Here is a 21416-nt window from a genome sequence, read left to right on the forward strand (position 1 = left end):
CACAGATTTTCTTGATCTTTATCCTTTCCTCCTCTCGGGAAGTGTTTAGGATCCTCCATGTTTCTGGGCCTCTGTTTTGTTCTGGTGGTTTGCTTGTTAGTTGTTTTTTTTTTTTTTTTAATTTTTTTTAATTTTTTTATTTTTTATTGACTTTGTAATAATATTACATTAAAAATATATATGTGAGGTCCCATTCAACCCCACCCCCCCACCCCCCCTCTCCCCCCCCCAACAACACTCGTTCCCATCATCATGACACATCCATTGGATTTGGTAAGTACATCTTTGGGCACCTCTGCACCTCATATACTTTGGTTCACATCATGGCCCATACTCTCCTCTATTCCATCAAGTGGGCCCTGTGAGGATTTACAATGTCCGGTGATTACCTCTGAAGCACCATCCAGGGCAGCTCCATGTCCCGAAGACGCCTCCACCTCTCATCTCTTCCTGCCTTTCCCCATACCCTTTGTCCATTATGTCCACTTTTCCCAATCCAATGCCACCTCTTCTATGTGGACATTGGATTGGTTGTGTCCATTGCACCTCTATGTCAAGAGGAGGCTCAGATTCCACCTGGATGCTGGATGCAATCCTCCCATTTTCAGTTGTAATCACTCTAGGCTCCATGGTGTGGTGGTTGTCCTTCTTCAACTCCATCTTAGCTGAGTGTGGTAAGTCCAATAAATCAGATTGTAGGTGCTGGAGTCTGTTGAGGCTCAGGATCTGGCTATCACATTGTCAGTCCAGAGATTCAAATCCCCTAAATATATCTTAAACCCCAACACTAACTGCACCTCCAGCACATTACCATGAAAGTCTTATGAAGGGAGATCCCATCTGAGTCCAGATTCATCACACATAAACACCATTTCCAAAGAGGGGCCATCTGCCCTGGTAGTTAATCCCATCGGCCATGACCATAAATCCCATGGGTCTCTTTAGCCCTCAAAGGAACCAATATCTGGGGGTTGTATCTGCTTTATCTGTCTCTCTGACTCTGCTCAGTTGTGCATGAGGGCAAACCTTCTGCCAGCCTCCAGACTCTTTTTTAGAAACTCGTAGCCATATAAACTCATTTCTCCTTTCCATTTCCCCCTTACTTTAGGTCAAACTGTTAGTTGTTTTGGATATCTCTTGTTTACAAGTGTTTGGTTGTCCTGTCTGTTTTCTAGGAGACAGAATTCCCTCATCAAGGCTTTTGAAACTGGCAATACTTTGTTGCAGATTTTCCACTTCTGTAGTTTCTTAAAGAGTTTTCCTTGTCTCAAAATATTTTGCCTGGAGGGAAAATTCTGGATGGAAGTACACACAAGAGAGGTCTTTCTTAATGTGTTTCTCATTTGAATCAGGGCCAGGAACCCAAGACAGGGGCAAGGACCAACTCCAATGTTCCATGGGAGTGGAATAAGGAAGCCTGCCAAGATCTTCTTCCATGGCTCCCCACAGCTGAGCTTTTGCCTGTCCAGCAGATACAGCCCTTCAACTCTCTGTCTTCTGCCATCCTAAGAAAGCATAAAGTATTTAATCTTTTCTGCCCTAACCTTTTTCTGGTGTGAGTTGAAACAACAGTCATTGTTACCTTTGCCTGATGCAGAATGAAATTATGGCCACACTCAGAGTCAGGCGCCTAGGGATCTGAAGATGCTAATCAAAAACAGTGGACAGTGATTGGCCAAGATCACCTCTGATCTTAGTAAAGAGGATTTTTATGTCCCTTTCTGTCATGACTAGGCTAAACAGTGTCTAAACCCTATGGTGGCCTGCCACAATAGTGGGGGATTGGTGTCAGTAGTCACCACATGGAAATAGCAATATACTGTTCTTTACCATAAATTATCAGCATCTTCCTTCCTTTATTCCCTGGATGCTGTACAGTGTTTCAGACAGAGTTGTTTAAGACAGTTCCAGCCGATTGATAGTTGTTCTGGTAGAAGGACTGAACTCTGCAGTTCCCTATTCCAATATCTCCACACAATCCTATTAGATTTTATACACATTTATTCTTTATAGACCCTGTTCTTACTTCCTGAATTCAGGATTATTTCATTTCTGGTAATGTATTTACAGGTTTTTGAAGTTTTAAAGAATTTCCTTTCTTGGATCATTTCTCTCACAATTTCTTTTTTCTCTTTTCTTTTTAATTACTCTTTTATTTATTTCATATTGGAAAACTTTAATCCCCCCAAATTTGCGTTTTTAAAACTTAACGCTTCTGTGAAATAATAGGCCACTGACAAACTGTTTGGACCATCCTAACACATGTGGAATTTGTTGACAGGGGGATTTAAAATCTATGATCAGGTGGGCTGTATTGATGGGGAATCTGCATGGTCATTAGGTTTTGGTTATTTCTCTTGGGTTTGTGAGATTTTTCAGAGGATTTTCTAATTTCCTGTGTGCTGGATATGTATTCAGCTGTTATTGTTCTGAAGTCAAAGATGCTTTTGAAGTTCCAAATATAAGCCACTTGGGAGAAAATGACAGAGTCCTGAATTACTCATGTGTAGCAGTTTGATATTGTTTATGAATTCCAAAAATAGATATTGGATTATTTTTGTGTACTGGTCTGCTTGTCCGGGTGTATTAGATTCTATTGGATTCAGAGGTTTTAGTTTTACTTGATTAAATATTAATTAAGGCTTTTGATTGGGACACCTCAGTAGGACATTAAGTCCTCTGTGAGGTGGGGACTCTCAAAGAAAACAGTGTGTTAGATGAGAAATTTAGAGTTTTGTCTTGGATCCTGGGAAATAAGCACACAGAGAAGGCTCTATTAGATATTGCAGAGACCCCCGGAAGAAAGTTAAACCATTTTCCTGACAGTTTACAGCTAGCCATGTGGAGAGCAGAGCAACTGAGCATTTAGAGAAATGATCCCCGGAAGAGAGGCTAGACATGTCCCAGCCTCCAGCTGAGATTGGAAGAAGCTGAGACCCTGGATCTTGGGAAGAAGAGGAAGCCCGAACCCTGGCAGAAGTCGTCAGCCATCCTGCTCCAAAACATGGCAACAGATGTTGGTGAGGGAAGTAACTTATTCTTCATGGCCTGGTAACTGTAAGCTTTACCACAAATAAATATCCTTTAAAAAACCAACAGATTTCTGGGATTTTGCTTTGGTTGACTATTACATCATGTAAATCTAGAACATCTGTTCCATTAAAGTCTCAAGAGTACAAAGCCAAACTCTGTTAGAGTTTATAATTATCTCATGTTAATAGCTCAAAGTATTTTAAGTGCTGTGAAAATTTTCATATATCCAGCCTTGTACAGCTGTCTTAGATAGCCTCAGGTTCTTAAATGATCCATTAATAAAATATATATATATATATATATATATATATATATATATATATATATCTAGAACTCTAAGTAATGTGCAACGTAGGAAAAGAAGTTTGAAAGTCTTACCAAGGCTATAGAGACTGTTGAAGTTAGTTTATCTAAATTTGTGGTGTATTTGGTATTTGACCATTGGATTTGTTTTGCAATAATGAAAACAGGTTTTCCACTCTCTTTACTTCACCATTACATGAATTATGACAATGTACATCTTTATTTCATTTCTTCACAGTTTCTTTATAAGGGAAGAAAGTAATAACATAGTAAAGCTGATTATAAAGTTTGAGCCATAGGAAAAAAATACTTGTATCTAAAAAGTTAGTTTGATTCTTCAAGACCCATAAATTATATGGATCTGACAAGTCAGCTGTTTTGTACATTTCTACACCTTTCTCCAGGCTTGCAGAAACTTATTTACAAAATAATGTGAATTTAAATTTGTTTATGTCTCTCACAAATATTGGATCATAAAGTCCACATTACTCTGAACTTTGCTGTTCACACTTAATGATACATCATCTTCATTTCTCTTTAAAGATATAATCTGCTTTTTAAAATGTCCAGTAATATAATCTGCTCTTTTAAATATCCACTGAATGTTAAAAAATAATGATGTATTATCTTTTATTCGAAAGATGTCTGTCAATCAATTAGACTGTTTAAGGCTTTTTTTCCCCTTGTCTTCACAGGAGTATGCCAAGTGGCCTTGTCTTTGTATCTTACAGAATAAATCTATTTCTAATGTTCAGATTGCCAGGAGTAGTATTCCACCCACTGAAATAACACCCTATGACAAGATGAACACCTGCATATTCCATAGAAGCATGCCCCAGGTGAGCTCCTGCCCACATATCACCCCACCACCGACGCCCTTATATAGCAAGCCCGCGAGTCCCTCTTGCTCTGCTTGTAGTGCTCCTCACCTGCTGGCTGAGCCTTCAGAGCCAACCAGGGTACAACTTGCTCTCTATTCTCTCCGTCATTCCTCATGCATTATCATTGGTTCCCTTTGAATTGCACTAACCTGCAACGGCACCAAAATTTAAAATCAAACTTAACTAATTCGGAACTGATAGGATGATATGGAAGCAGGAGATATAGGTGACTCTGAGATGCACAAGACTTTGATATGTGGGTTCTCCATATACTCCTTCCCCTTCTTTTCTCCATCTTTTCCGTCTCCCATCTCCTAGGTCTTAGCTTAGTTTTACACCATTTTAATTCCTTCTCCCAATTTCAGAGCTACCTTTAGAATGAGTCTTATATTAGTCATTTATGTCTCTGATGACCAATCAACTTTTTCTCCCTGAGAAATTGTAAACATTACCACATGTGGAAAAATAAATGAAATCTTTCTTTTATAAAGGAGGTAGGGAATATCGTCTTTGCTATGTTTAAATTTATGATGTTTTAAAAAGATGGCTTAATGATTCAGTGTCTTGAATCAAAGTTTCATTACTACAGCCTGGCATTTTTTTAAACTTTTTAAAAAATTTATTTCTCTCCCCTACCCCCTCCACCCCCCCCCCCCCATTGTCTGTTCTCTTTGTCCACTTGCTGTGTGTTCTTCTGTGTCCACCTGCATTCTTGTCAGTGGCACCGGGAATCTGTGTCTCTTTTTGTTGTGTCATCTTGCTACATCAGCTCTCTGTGTGTGTGGCGCCATTCCTGGGCAGGCTGCACTATTTTCATGTGGGGCAGTTCTCTTTGAGGGGCTTATTCCTTGCTCATGGGCTCCCCAACATGGAAGACACCTCTACAAGGCACGGCTCTCCTTGTATGCATCAGCACTACACATGGGCCAGCTCACCACACCGCTCAGGAGGTCCTAGGTTTGAACTTCCAATGTGGTAGGCAGATGCTCTATCAGTTGAGCCAAATCCGCTTCCCTGGAATTTTTTATTTGCTATTTTATAGGACTGTGAACACAGCTGAAATCAGGAAGATAAAGATGAACTGGTGACTGTTGGTGAAGTAATCAAGTAAGATTTCCCTGGATTACTCTTATAAGGTATATGAAAGGTTTTTTTAAAAAATCATGAATTATAATTGATGTACTCAAACTACAAATATATTATGTACAAAATTGGGTTAAAATTTGGTATATTACAGCCAGTAATATGAACACAATCAACCCCAAAAGATTTCCTTGTGTTCCTTATTAAACTTTTATTACCATCCCACCTTGCCACCTTGTTCTCCCCTATCCATATTCACAGCTTATGTTTTTTTCTATCACTATAGAGTTTCTTTTTACCTGTTTTCCCTTTAATACTTTTTCCTACTGCAACTTTTATGATGCTGAATTCTTTCAGCTTTTGTGTGCTGAAATAAAATAGTCTTTGTTTGCTGGTGTTTTTAGGCCCCAAAGTTGGGCCTTTGGGGATAACCAGAGAAAAAACTTAAACAGGAGTTAGGCAGAACTTGCACTTACTATGTCTGCAGATAGGAGCCAAGGTCGTTCTAAAGTTACTAAGACCTGACTCCCCGTGCTGCAGTTTTACTTTTGCTTAAAGACTTAAGTTACTACTTAGCATTTGCTTTGATTATGCATTAGCTTTTATGCATATGATGAGTACACATAGCTAGGTATATGACTGTATGATTAGTATGTTCAGGAAATCAAGCTTGCACATGCATTGCATTGTCAAAAAGGGGCAGATAACTGCACCCCTGGATGGGTATTTTACTATGTTACTTAAACAATTTGAAGTGAGGACAGCAAAGGGCTTCTTCTGCACAGGTCTGGCCGACTGGTTGAAGCTGGTCTTTCTACTTCATTGCTTCAACAGGATACTCTCGACCACAAGAACTGGAATTTGGCAGCAAGAATGGGTTGAATCTCATTTCTTTATAATTTACATATAATTCTTTCTTTTGTATCCTAGCAACAAGTTGAGAAACAAGTTACTTTCCTGTATTCGATAATCCTACATCATCAGTGTTTTGGAAAGACATTTCCACTTCTTATAGAATTCTAGACAGCAGTTATGTTTTTTAAATGATTTAAAGATTTTGCTCCATCTCTTCTCTCTTACATTGTTTCTACCAAGAAATCAGCTATCTTGTTTATCTTTGTTCTTCTTTATGTAAAAAGTTTTTATACTCTGGTTGCTTTTAAGATTGTCTCTTTTTCACTGGTTGAGAGCATTGTGCTTATGGTATACCTCAGTTTAATATTCTCCATGTTTCTTCTGCTATGGCTTCACTGAGCTTAATTCTGTGGGTTCATACTTTTCATTAAGTATGGAAATCTCTCAGTCATTGTTCAAATATATTTTCTTTCCCTCTCTCTTTTCTTTTTGAAGACTACAATTACACATATGCCTTGAAATTGTCCTACCACTCAGTAATATTTTCATAATTTTTTGTTAATTTTAGATACTTTCTATTGTTTTCTTTTCAAGTTCATTAATATTTTCATTTCTCACTCCTCTTTGCCTTATACTCAACTCTGTATGATGTAACCATCATGCTCTTTTGTCCAACAATATGTCTCAAGCTTAGTATGCACTCAATTTGCATTATTTGAATGAATGAAGCTGTCATCACCAATTCTTTTAAGGCATTTAAAAATCTCTACTTTTGGGTAAACACATTCAGATCTCTTGATGAGTATTTCATATTTTTTTTCCACATTGTTGAATTTGTAAGTAGTGTCTATTCTACTTTTACTATTACCATTTTGAGGTATTTTTTTGGTTTGTTTAGTATTATATCTCTAATTTACTATATAAACTTCCTCTTCACTTAGATCTCAGCCATCACCTTATCCTAATAAAAAAGGGTCTTTTTTATGTAGATCATCCCCTTGTACCCATGGTAAAGACCAAAGAAGTAATTGCTTTCTTAAATTTTAATTTTTCTCTTTTTAAATTTTTATTGTATTTGTTTGACGATACATAGATCACTAAAAATGTTACATTAAAAAAAATAAGAGGTTCCCATACACTACCCCCCTCATCCTACTCCTCTCAAATCAACAACCTCTTTCATCATTGTGCCACATTCATTGCATTTGGTGAATACATTTTGGAGGACTGCTGCACCAAATGGATAATAGTTTACATTGTAGTTTACACTCTCCCCCAGTAAGTACAGTGGGTTATGACATAAATAATTATTTTCTTCTAGTGTGTGTAACGTGATATCACATTGAGGTTTTGATTTACATTTCCCTAATGGCTAATGGTGATGATCATCCTTTTTCTGTGTTTTTTTGCCATTTGTATATTTTCTTTGGAACAAAGTTCATTCAAGACCTTTGATCATTTATTAATTGAGTTACCTTTCCATATTTCAGTTGTAGGGTTTCTTTTCATATTGTCAATTTCAAACACTTAACAGCAATTTTTCCTGAAAATTTTCTCCCATTCTATAGGTTGTCTTTTTACTTTCTTGATAATATCCTTAGAAGAGTAAAAGTTTTTCATTTTGATGAAGTCCAGTTCATTCATTACTTGTTCTTCCTGCTTTTAGTGTAATTGCTAAGAATCTATAGCATAATATAAGATCCTGTCTTTATTTCCATGTGTTTTCTCTAAGAGTTTTATAGTATTTGTTCTATATTTGAGAATTTGATCTACTTTGAGTTCATTTCTGTGTGTTATTGGAGTCCATTTTCATTCTTTTGCATGAGGAAACAGGATATCCTCAGAACCATTTGTTGAAGAGTCACTTGTTTCCCAATTGTTTGGTCATGGCAGCATTGTCAAAATTCAAATGTCCATAGATGAGCTGGTTTATTTTGCATCTTCAATCCATTACATTGGTCTATATACCTCACACTATTTTAATATGGTAGCTTTATAATGAGTGTTGAAATCAAGAACTGCTAATCCTACAACTTTGTTCCTCTTATTCTTGATGGTTCTGGCTTCTTGGGGTCCTAACATATTTAGCATTGGCTAGTATTACAACTTGTGTGTGGTTCTTATGTGAATGCAACCCAGAATGCCATATGCTTTTGTCACGTCTCTTTCATACAATATATTACATCCTAAGAAAAGCCTGGATGGACAAAAGGAAGCATTTATGTAGTAAGATGTGGTTAGGGAGAGTAGAATAATTCCAACACACAAAGACATTAATTCATGGTCAGTTCAAGAATAGACAAATTTCTCAATGACCTTTAGAGCCCAGATCTTGAAAAAAGCACAAAGAAAAGAAATAAAATAAAACCCTTCCTTGGCCATACATCCTTGGCCTCATTTATCCCAGTCTGTTTCAAAGGCTAAAGTGTGTGATATGACTGAAAGAATGTGTTGCTATTCCAGATGGAAAATCTATATTGACCGACTGAATTTATACTGTAGATGTCAATATTTTGTATTCATTCTGTATTTGTTGGGTCAAGGTATAGCAGGTATGGCTAGTCTCCTATCAGGTTAACACAGTAACAGACACAAGGATGCAATAACCTAGAGAACTAAGAAACCCATGATCAGACTCCCATATACGTGAAATATACTGGAAATTGCAGAGGGTTTCATTTCATATATTTCACTTTATGTGAAAAAAAACCTTTTATTATCTCAGATAACTTTTGTCTTTGCATATGTGAAATGAAAAATTTAGATTAAATGGTCCCAACCAACTTTAGAATTTCTGTTAACTAAAAGCAAAATGAGGTGAATTCTACAAAACATTCCAGAAAGAACTAACACCAATCCTGCTGAAACTCTTCCAAAAAAGCGAAACAGAAGGAACATTGCCTAACTCATTCTATGATGCCAACATTACCCTAGTACCAAAACCAAACAAAAGACACCACAAGAAAGGAGAATTACAGACCAATTTCTCTAATGAACCTAGACGCAAAAATACTTAACAAAATACTTGCTACTCATATTCAACAACACATTAAACGAATTATACACCACGGCCAAGTGGGATTCATTCCAGGTATGCAAGGATGGTTCAATATAAGAAAATCAATCAATGTAATACACCATTTAAACAGATTGAAGGGAAAAAAACCACATGATTATATCTATAGATGCAGAAAAAGCATTTGACAAAATACAGCACCCTTTCTTGATAAAAACACTCCAAAAGATCGGAATACAAGGAAATTTTTTCAACATGATAAAGAGTATATACGAAAAACCCACAGCCAACATTGTTTACAATGGAGAAATCCTAAAATCCTTCCCCCTAAGTCAGGAACAAGACAAGGATGCCCACTGTCTTACCCCACTCAGCTAACATGGAGTTGAAGAATGTCAACCACCGCACCATGGAGCCTAGAGTGATTACAACTGAAACCAGAGAATTGCATCCAGTATCCATGTGGAATCTAAGCCCCCTCTTGACATAGATGTGGAATGGACACAATCAAGCCAAGGTCCACAGGAAGGAGGAATACAGTAAGGATCAGAGTGGACTTAATGATATTCTATTCATGAACTATTGTGGTTAATAATCGAGAAAATGTGGCATTGATGTGGAAAAAGTGGCCATGGTGGCTGCTGGGTGCGGGGAATGGGAGGAAGAGATGAGATGTGGAGGCATTTTTGGGACTTGGAGTTTTCCTGAGTGGTGCTGCAGGGACAATTGCCGACATTCTATGTCCTCCCATGGCCCTCTGGATGGAACGTGGGAGACTGTGGGCTATGGTATGGACCATAGGCCATGGGGTGCAGCGATGCCCAGAGATGTACTCACCAGATGCAATGGATGTGTCATGATGATGGGGGAGAGTGTTACTGTGGGGGGAGTGGTGGGGTGAGGGCGGTGGGGGTGAATGGGGACCTCATATTTTTTTAATGTAATTTTTTTAAAAAAATGAATAAATTGAGTAGAATTTGAAAAAAAAGCAAAATGAAATAAGATGGTTTTATTTTAGAGTCAGAAAGGACATATAGAATAGACATTTTCAAATTTCATAAGGCAGAGCACCTTAGAATTCATGATATTCCTTGTGGAATCATTTGCTGTTGTCAATAAACTCAGAATAACTAGTCTTGTAATTCTTATCTGACATAATAGGGAAACGGAAATGATCGCAAACATTTACAATAAATTTATGTAAGAAAGAAAATAAATATATTAATTATTTCATCTTCTTAATATTACTTTCTATATAATATGTTCTATACAATAAGCTTACACACATATTCTTTTTCATTTTCTCTTTGCTTCTAGATGAGTTTTACAAACTGACCTTGTGATTAACTTTTGCTGAATATTATTTTTACACTTTTGAGGAAACACTTCATATGAAACATATGAAATTCAAAGCATCGTCTGATTTTTAAAAAAAATTGCTAACCTGGTATTCCAACAGTATAAAGACAGGAGTGTGAAGAAACACAATGAGTAAACTCTGACTCGATGACTTGGGTATTCTGCCTGGTATTAAGCCTGTTTTTCTTAACTGCATGGTCATCCAAGTAATTTTTAATCCCATGAAAGCCAGATTATAACCACCTATTTGTTTTCCTTCCTTTCTCCCTTTCCTTCCTCCCTCCCTCCCTTCCCTCTTTCTCTTTCTATCTCTCTCTCTATCTCTATCTATCTCTTTCATCTGCCAGAGGCTTTGAATTAAGGCTGAAATGTGCAGTGTTATTCCAGTTGGAACATGGCCACCTAAAATGAGAAATATTTTTTTCATTTCTTTCAGCAGCAGTAGAAACAGGGTGAACATGTGGAGAAGCCACAGGTGGTTATGTGCTTTAATTTGTATACATGCATGTCTACCAGGATTGTCTCCTAAGGACCAGAGGCTTTTCATTTATTTTTTCACAGAAAAAAAACCCTGCAGTTTTATGATCACTAAAAATCATTCAGTAAGGACATGATGGCATTCAGGTAGCAAGATGTCTTCTAAAGTGAAAATGCAGCCCAGAAGAGAAAAACCCAATGTTAACATTCAACAACAATTTCCTTCAGCTTTGTTAAGAGCAGAAGCTCTGAAAGACATTAGAATTTTCCAAGGAATTCTAATGCTGGTCTTCTAGATTAGAATTTTTAAATTCTTTATGGTACTGTCTTGTTCCAAGACCTTCTCACCTGACCTGAAACTTCAATATGGCTGGTGGCCACAGAAACATGAATTAAGAGTGTTTCAACTCAATTCCTGATATTGAAAATAAGATTTTGAAGTAAGACAATAAAGTTAAGTGCCATGGTTTTTAAGGGAGAGAATTTTGTAAATTCTTTTTGCTTCCTTTTATTTAGGCCTAGACAGGACTCAGATTTCTCACACAATGATCACTCCTACACTCCATCTGCACGTGACACCAGGGCTTTTGTTATAGGATGACAGAAGAGAGGTGTGATGCAGATGAAGACAGGATATGCAATCTCTCTGGTACAGGGAATTGTGAGTAGGAAGATGGAAAAGGTAACATAAATCCAAAAACAGTCAGAACTAAGTGTTCTCCCTTCACCTTCTGATTTTCTGCCTGTGTTGAGGTCTTAGGAGACAGGACATACTGTGAGAAGAAGGATGATGTTGGATCATGTTTGAGTCTATTTAAAGAACCAAGTCAGAAACTACCCTCCCCAATGTGGATCAGAGACATATCATAGTTTATGTGGTATCAAAGAGTGACACAGATCAGTCTTGAAATTTTGCTTTTCAAAGCTGCTTTCTATTAATACCAGACAGGGATAGAGACTAAATGTTACTTCATTCATTGTTTTGGCATGGGATGGAAGGGGCTCATTAATCAGTTCAATTAAGGGCGAGGTGACAGGTGTGCCAATATGGTTTGGTAAGATGAGAAGGGATCTCCAGGCTAGGCTGGAGATGGGTCATTCAGAGAAGGAGACCAGGAGTCATGAGAGTTGTTGCAAAAGACAGAAGTAAGAAGAGTTGAGTAATCAGTAAAGTCATACTGGGCTCAAACCAGCCAAGATCAATCAGACCACAGGTAATGTGGGTGAGGACCTCAGCGCAGTGCAGTTGGCAAGTAGCACTCAGGGAGACAGCAGCAGCATTTTGAAGCCTGGATGAAAGGAAAGTATCTGGAAGAGCTGAGGAACTTACGTACTTCCCTAACAGCAGGTCATATAATCCTCCTTCCTCCAAAGCCCTGGAGAGAAGAGAGAATCAAAGAGACTATGCAGGAGCTACAGAAAGGTAAAGGTGTTCTAAGTGCCAAGTAGAAGTACTGGGGTCATAAAAGGCTCAGTGACTTCCTACAGCTCCAAATCTCCTCTAGAAATGAAGGTCGGTGGAGATCTGAGCACCAGTGGAATAGTCTGGATTTGAAGAACAAGGTAGAGTCCTCCAAGAGGTTGGGATATAACTTCAAAGGCAGCACAGGCACTTAAATGTTGTTGATAGTGATGGAGAAGCCTATAGGTGGGTCTGTAATAGTCAGGGTGCTCTATTGGCTCCTCGAATGAAAAATTTTACTCTAGTCAAGAACTTCCATTTTTACAAGTCTTCCCCAAATTGTCACCCTGTGCATTTTCACACCTTATAGTCATAGTAATAAGGTCCCTAAATTTTTGCTTTGCAAGCTTTTTTTCCTCTAACAAATTATGATAGCATTTATGAGATGTTAAGTTCATGGTCCACATAACTCCTGTGCTACAGTTTGAATGGTTACAGTTGGGCGACACCTTGCTCTACTGAGGACAATCACTGCTGTCCCAGAGTAAGTAGCAATAGTTCACCTTTCAGTCTCTGCAGAGGTCCAGTTAAGAAAATTAATTATATTGTCTCCCTAGTTATACCTAGGTGATGTGAACCTGAACTGGGATATACCCACACAATAGAGAAAGTCTAGATTTAATTATTCGAACAATAATTTTTTGGAATAAAGAACTCTCCAAAGTATCAAGAGTTAGAACTTCATTTTAAATGTTTAACCAACACCTCTGTTGATGGTGAACATTTTCAGCAATATTCTATCAACTAAAAGAGTAATGTTTAATTAATTAAGCTTTGCTACTTTTTAAATCATGTAAAATTGTTTAGAATTAGATCAAAGGTCAGGTTAACATAAGATTAGACAGATGATAAGGAAATTAGTCTCAAACTGAATTAGAGTGAAGAAAAGTCTATATTTGGTAACAATATATTTCAATACATACTTTTGTTAGGAAATGACTAGAACAAAACTTGTATTAAGTGTATCTTAAATTTGTGTAAAAGTGTGATTGTATTAAAGTACTTCAAGTTTTATTTATTCACAACTTGTAAGTAGGCCATTGCTTTGGGACAGATAAAACCACTGAGATGATAGTGAGTAAAAGTATAATTGTATACTTTTAAATATAACTTTAACCAAATTAGTGTTTGAAGAGATTAATGATAATATGTGTGAACTTATATTTTTGGACTCAGGATCCACATAACACTCTGTGCTCTACTAACACAAACATCAAATAAACCCAGAACTTGTTTATCATCCTAAAATGTATGCTAATAGAAATTAAAAATCCTGGTTTCCAGAGCTGTAAAAAGACTCTAGACAATCTCTTTAAGTCGATTATTCTGTGAGGAAGTATCTGAAAGTTCTCTTATCATTGAAAACAAATTCAAGTAAATGCAAAGTCATGTAACATATTTTTTATCTCTACTATTAACCCTGAAATCCTTGAGCTGAAATAACCTAGACAGTATCTGATTGTTTTAAAGTGAATCATTACAGTTTCAAAACAAAATTAATATTAGTTTATCCTAATATCAAAACTAAATATCATCCTGTTTTGCTTGTCTGGGACCTGAGTAACAAGGAGGGGAAGTGGAGGATAATACAAAATGTATTATTCATTGTTCTCCAGAGAAGCAGAACTGAGAGGATATATATATGTATATGTGTGTATTTCTATGAATGTCACATATACACACACACACACGTGTGATATATATGTTTGCATAGGCATTTCCATTCAGAATTGGAAGGAAAACAGGGGCATGGGTCCCAAATAATCCCAAAACTCTGGAGTGCAAACACCATTAAATTGCAAGTTCTGAGAGTCATCTACAGAATGCTGTTCTGTCCTCTAGTTTTCAGGGAATGGCAATGCCTCACCCTTTCCCATGCTTTCTCTAAACACTGCAATGGCGGTGTCACATACTTAAAGCATTAACTTGGCTTGCAGGCTCTCCACAATCCCCCAGAAACAGGCTCCACCCTCTGAGAAAACTGGCATTATCAGACTTTCTGATTTCTCTGGGTTGCAGGCTCAATATTCTCATAACATTTGGAGAATATTGCAATCCTAAGGAATATGCTCAACCCTCTCTGATGACGAGCTGCAGCACTTTTCCAGAACAATGGTGGGGAGTACAGACTTTCTCCAAGATTCACTCTTTTCACATACATGAAGGGGCCACATTATTGGCCCAAGAAGATGTCTTCAATCCATAGCTCAGCATACATCTTCTGAATTTGAAGTCATTTTTCCTTCAATCGGTCCCTTTTCTGTCCTTGTTAGAACAGGCTGGTAGCGGTTCCTTTTACACAGATCTCACGAAAAAACTCAATTTTGCTTATAGTACACAGGAGGCCAAACCATCAAACACTAGGACTTTCCACAGATCATTCCTAGATAACTGCACCTCCAATCCTGAATAGCACTGAAATGGCTAAGTACTTCTATGTTCAGTTAAACCTTCGCATAGAGCAATATTGTGTGGAGAACTGCTTTCTAGAAGCTTAGAATTTTCCAAACCATCAATTTTTGGTTTCTTTTGCCCAGGAGTTCAGTTCTCTTCCTCTCACATTTTACTGCAATCTTCAAGGAGAAACCAGACTACACTTTTCATACTCAGGTTGGAAATCTCTTCAGCGAAAAATCCAAGCACATCACTCTCAAATTTCCTTCCATGTGACATCAAAACTCAACTTTGCCTAGTTCTTTGTCACTTTAAAATAAGGGTCAACTTTCCTCCAGTTTCTGATAACACTTTATCATTTTCTTCTAAGGCCTCTTTGGAAGTACATTTATTTCTAACAGCATTTCTTCTTCCTTTGTAATACTCTGCCCAACTTTTTCATTCCACCAAAATCTGTTCTTATTCTCCTTAATTCCCCAAGACTGTCACCTTCATATTTTGTTCTCCTTCCCTGCCTCACAGTGCCTCTGGAAAAAAGGTGGAATAATCCTATGATTCAATTCAATGTTTCCCTTTTCTCAGGAATCACAGTGCTGTATTGCACATTATCTAGTGTCTGAAAACAATCGTTTCCATAGATTTTCTATTACTAATTATTTATAGTAGAAGTCAAGTCCAGTGCTGGTATGGCCAAAAGAGAGGGCCTGCCTTACAAATTTTGAGAAAGAATGGGTAACAAAAGGAGAGAAGCAGGCTGAGCCCTGAAACCTAACAGATATATGTATGGCCAACTCCTTCTCTCTAGTTCTACAGGCTTGTCCTGGACAGCTGACAAAATGATGAGGCTGGACCAGCTTCAACGGAAACAAGAAGTATCTTTAACTCCAAGCAAAACAGTTCTTTATCATTGCCCCATCATGTCTAAGTCCTTTCTCAGGCTGTAGCTTTCACAGGGGACATCAACCCAAGTCCCTCCAAAATGTGGAATGAACAAAAATGGGATGTAGGAGAGTGTAACCACTGACCAAAAAAGACTTATTGTTATTTTAGTTATCTTATGTTAACTTTTTTGTAATCATTGGTATAAAAATCTTTTTAAAATTAAATGAGGGGGAGGACCATGAATAACAATTATATTTAAAACCAAGACCTTGGAAAAAATAGGGAATGAAATATTTTATTTGAAATATGTATTCCATGTTTCTCTCAAGTGTTATTTTCCTCTTTATCAAAGTAAAAATTATATTATGTTACACTTTGGCTCATCACTAATACATTTCATTCTAAGCAGATAAAGTAACTTTACACAAACCTGGATCCAGAAAGAAAGATTTCTACTTGGAGGGCCTAATGAATGGTGTAAAAAGATGTTGGACTAACCTAGAATAAACTCCATTCCTTTTTTATAAAGAAAATAAGTCATTGGAAAATTCATCCAGTCTAAGAAGGAAATTAATGCTTCTCTATTTCCTTTCACTTTTCATTTATTTATAATTTAATTAAATAATCAAGATGCTATTTACTGAGGGATAAGTATGTTCTAGAAACTCTGATGGATGCTTTAGATACACAGGGAAAAAATTGGTCTCTCACCCAAGTATGTACAAAATTTAATAGGGTTATAGACCTTAAATTAAAAAATGGAAATCTAACTTGGACAGTGTGGGAGTCCTTAAGTTTTCCTAGGAGAGTCAGAGAAAGCTTCATGATGAAGCAGATGTTCCAACTGAGATTTGAAGGAAGATGAATGATGCTCTAGAAATAATCTAAGGAGGAAATTCAGTCTTTGTAAACATTAGGGAAGAGATAAGTTTGGGGGGAATTCACAAGTAGTTTAGTATAGCTGGCATATACACTTCAGGATGGGAGTTGGCAGAAAGACCAAACACACAGTTTTGAATCCCTTACAAAACACTTTAGATTTTATCTGTGGCAATGAGAGAACTAATAAAGAATTTTGAACACAATATAATGTGATTAGATTTTTCCATTAGAAAACTCATTCTGTTCACATTGTAGAGAATGGATTAGAAATGATAGTGAGGAAAGCTAGCCAATTGTATAGGCAAGAAAGGACAAAAGGTAAAACAATTAAGATGTGTATGGAAAGGAATGGACAGATAAGACATCCTAAAGAGCTATGAGATACTTGGTGTCATAATTGAGGGGATGTGGGAACAAAGCAAAGAGAAGAGTTCAGACAGACTCTCAAGTTTCTGACTTGAGCAGGTTGTGAATGGTGGAATTATTCACAAAGACAGTATATGACTATAGCATCAGATTTTGTGCTGAAGATGCTAAGTTTAGAATTGCATTTGACAAGACTGATATGTCTTGTAGCCTATGCAAGTAGCCTAGAAAAAAGCTGCAAAGAAGTAGAGAGTTTCAAACTAAATATATGCATTCTGATGTATCAGCATAAATCTCACTCATGTCTTATCCCCCAATTTTGAATACTGTTAAATCCATTTTATATTTTACTACAAATTAAATCTTGCAATCCCAATGTAGAGTACAAGAAACTACATTTACCAGCTGCCATTGCATGAAGGGTTCAGACTTGGGCTTTATATTCTACTGGTCTTATTAACCTTCTTGAAATTTTAACTCTTAGTGGCAATTAATGGGAAAAAGCAGAGTACAGATCATTCATTTACTGGTGCATTTATCAGCAGAAGCAGTATTGCTCTGGAATCTATAGGTGTAGTGTTTTGACAACTTCTCAATAGTGAAATGGGTTTCTCTTGGCATATAGGATTCAAAAAGTTGTTTCTGTAAGTTCAGTCTATAATCAGTTTACCAGTCGTCTCAATGATTAATGAACTCTCTGCATCCCTTAACAAATCCCTTTACCATTAAACTATCTAGAGTCGATATTTATGAACCTTGACCAAAACAAGGTGGTGTCTGAATCCAAGGACAAAGACAAGTTAGACCTTAGGAAACACCCTATCAATGGAGTTCTGAGGATGGATTTTAGAGGAAAGTAGGTTGAAAGTGTCACATGCTCTTAGTGGATTGCATTTTCCCAATAAACAACCTTGCCACAAGTGTGTAGTACCCATAATACTTCAAACAGAGGGGCAAAAGAATTTTGTTTTCTTCCATTTTCTGTAATAGCTTCTGAACTTCTTGCTCTCAAGGAACTTATGATAGATTTATAGTGGTAACTGAAGTATGCACATACAAGTAAATTTATACTTTGTATAATTTATATACACATGCCATCATTGACACAAACACAGACACAGAGAAAGAGAGAAAGAGGAGGAGAAATCCAAGCTACTATATGTCAAATGCTAAGCCAGTGGTAAAGATGGCAGAATTAGAGGTCCTCAGAAGTGGAAAACAAAATTTTCCAATGGAGTCAGTAAGTTTAAATAAAGGGTAGCACATAGATACAGAGTATAGAAAAGAAAGATGAGGAGAGTAGAAAGACAAAAGATAAGGCAAAAGACAAAAGGCAGAAACAAACAAACAAAGCAATAAAAAAAATGAAAGGCAAGATTTTCCAAGGAAAAAGACTTATTTAAGGAAAGGCCATTTCCAGAAATGTTCTCCTAGTTATCTCTTGAACTATGAGTAAAATATTTGGCTGTTTGAAAATATCGAGGAATGAGAAATAAAATTAAAGTGATAAAAAGTAGTTAGACTGGAGGGAATTTTTAAGGTCAGTTTTAGGCTTTGGTTCACTTTTGTTATTTAAAAAAAACTATTGAAGTTTTAGTATAAAAGGAGTGATCACACAACTGAAATGTTAAAAATAATTCAAAAGGAAAGTGGACTTGGCCCAGTGGTTAGGACATCGGTCTACCACATGGGAGATCTGCGGTTCAAACCCTGGGCCTCCTTGACCCATGTGGAGCTGTTCCACGCTCAGTGCTGATGCGTGGAAGGAGCGCCCTGCCATGCAGGGGTGTCCCCGCAAAAGGGAGCCCCACGTGCAAGGAGTGCACCCCGTAAGGAGAGCCCCCCAGTGTGAAAGAAAGTTCAGCCTGCCCAGGAATGGTGCTACACACATAGAGAGCTGACATAACAAGATGATGCAACAAAAAGAAATACAGATTCCCGTGTCACTGACAACAACAGAAGTGGACAAAGAAGAACACACAGCAAATAGACACAGAGAACAGACAACTGGGACTGGGGGGAAGGGTAGAGAAATAAAATAAATAAGTAAATAATAATTAAAGATGCTAATGGGTAAAATAGATTAGGGACAAGGAGACCAATTAGGCATAATTACAATGAGTCATCAATTAAATGAGAATGAAACATGATGCAAGAATCATCATGAAAGATAAATACTAAACTTGGTTTCCACTGAGAGACAGTGGGAAGAATAGAGCAGCAAATTATCATGGTAAAATAATTATTTTTTCCATTTTAGGTAAAAAAATGATACCAAAGAGATTGTGAGGAAACAAATGTGAAAGTTGAGGCAGAGATGAATAGAGTGATGTTCTCCTCTACCAGGTCAGAGTTAAAACTTTGAGAACAAAAGTGATATCTTTGAACCAGTGACTGACATTGAGATATGAGCTCATGTGGGGAGAAAAAAAGTTCAGTAAGGGACAGGAAAGGACCAACCAAAGAAGGTATGGCAAGAATGAGAGCGAAAGTCATGGAAGCCAGAGTAGGAATAGATGGTCATCATTGGTATCAAAGGCTGCTGCAGGGGAGCTGAGGGAGGAAATTTCTCCTTACCTCTGGGAGAAGGAGTTTTTATAAAGTGCAGGAGAAGCTAAATGCATAAGGTTAAATAATTAAAGGAGATATAGTAATGGAGGCAAATTCTTTTATAAAGTTTAATAGGTAGATTTAAAGACAGAGTAGTTTTGAGAGAAAAAAAATTATAGGTGACAAACATGATGGAGAGCATAAGAGGTGGAACTAGTATAATTTAAAGTAAGTACTGCAATACATGAAGGAATTGTTTCATGCAACAAAAAGTGGGATCAATCACACATAAGTAGAGGAAATTAGGATGGGTTAACATAGAGAAAGATTTTTGATATAAAAGAGATTAGTTTTTGTATAGATTTTATTTTGTGGAATTGGTTTATGAATTCAAAATGACCATCATGGAAGAGAAACTTTACAAAATGGTCCTTTTTATTTTGGCCAATTCATATAATCATTATTATTAAAGTCACGGGACACTTGTGGTCAATTGCATGGGGTATCTGAGTGATTAAAAAATTAATTTTTATGATAAATCATTTAAAAATAATAAAATCTCAGATGTTTTTGCAATGCTATTCACCAGCCTCCTTTACTTCCCGTTGTTTAGGTGCATTTCATATGTAAGGAAATTGTTACTCAACTCTGAGGATAAAGGCAATGAACTTGGATAGTTTTGGTGTCATTAAGGATGACTTGCAGTGATCCAAGATGGTAGAGTATTCTTCCTCTAGAAACTGTGGGAAAGTAGAAAGGCTTTCCAGGCATAAGGGAAGTTGGAATGTTGCAGTGATAAGAGAGGGCAACTGAAAAGGGAAGGGTCCCAGCGGGGCACCAGGAAAAAGGGAAGCTGCAACACAAAGTCAGCCCTGGGTAAGAAGAAGCCACACAGCCACCCTTGGGGAAGGGGTAGCCATGCAGCCTGCTTGGGGAGATGGAAACTGCTGAGAACTGATCCCACAGGTGGGCCTGTGCTCAGCCTGCTCAAGGTAGGGAAAGAGCCAGGTGAGCCATGGGTAGATCTGAGAGAACTTAGCCAAAAGTTTATGAGATTTTTTCTTCTCTCCTTTTTCTTCTTTTTTTTTTTTAGTCCTTGTTCTGGGTACTGATGAAGAGGCTGGCCGTGGGGGTGATTGGTAGGTACAAGCAACAGGAGACGAGTAGACAAGTGAGGGGCTGGTAGCCTGAAAGGAAGGCCTGATTTTTGTTTCTTTATTCTTAATTTCTTGGGGTTTAGGAAACATGATCGGTTAGCCAAAACCGGCAGTCTGAGAAGAGAAACCTGCAAGGTTCTGGTAGTCTGAGATGTCCAAGATTTTTGTTTCCCTTTTTATTGTTTTGTTTTGCTATTTTTTCTTCTTCTATTCCTTGTTTGTATTCCTTCTTCTTGTGTTTTTCTTCTTTTCTTTCTTCACTTCTTAGTTATTGTGGCCACTATTTTCCCCTATATTCTTTTTCTTTTTTTTCCCCTTTTAAGCTTTAATTCATTTTTTTTTTTTTTTTGGTGGATTCTTTTTTTTTTTTTTTTACTTTTTTTAAATATTACATTAAAAAAATTAGAGGTCCCATTCAACCCCACCGCTCCCACCCCCAACTCCCCCCACAGCAACACTCTCTCCCATCATCATGACACATCCATTGCACCTGGTAAGTACATCTCTGAGCATCACTGCACCCCATAGTCAATGGCCCACATCATAGCCCACACTCTCCCATGTTCCATCCAGTGGGCCCTGGGGGGATCTACAGTGTCCCCTAATTGACCGTGAAGCACCACCCAGGACAACTCCACGTCCCGAAAATGCCTCCCCATCTCATCTCTTCCTCCCATTCCCCACACCCAGCAGCCACCATGGCCACCCTTCCCATG

At 37.4% G+C, this 21416-nt stretch overlaps 1 long non-coding RNA gene across 7 annotated transcripts; it reads left to right on the plus strand.

Annotated features, from left to right (window-relative positions):
• Positions 1-2677: 2677 nt before the first annotated feature.
• LOC101420824 (uncharacterized) lies at positions 2678-16118 on the plus strand. 7 transcript variants are annotated; one of them, XR_009185398.2, is made up of 5 exons: positions 2678-3020; positions 4032-4175; positions 5260-5353; positions 9504-9710; positions 10489-16118. It is a non-coding gene; the product is annotated as an uncharacterized lncRNA (long non-coding RNA). The 7 variants fall into 7 exon arrangements; XR_009185399.2 differs by lacking the exon at positions 10489-16118 and having other exon boundaries at positions 2678-3057; positions 4092-4175; positions 9504-10401; XR_011648933.1 differs by lacking the exon at positions 10489-16118 and having other exon boundaries at positions 2678-3051; positions 4068-4175; positions 9504-10401.
• Positions 16119-21416: the final 5298 nt, after the last annotated feature.

Source organism: Dasypus novemcinctus, chromosome 1 (assembly GCF_030445035.2).
Source record: "Dasypus novemcinctus isolate mDasNov1 chromosome 1, mDasNov1.1.hap2, whole genome shotgun sequence".
Classification (NCBI taxonomy): domain Eukaryota; kingdom Metazoa; phylum Chordata; class Mammalia; order Cingulata; family Dasypodidae; genus Dasypus; species Dasypus novemcinctus.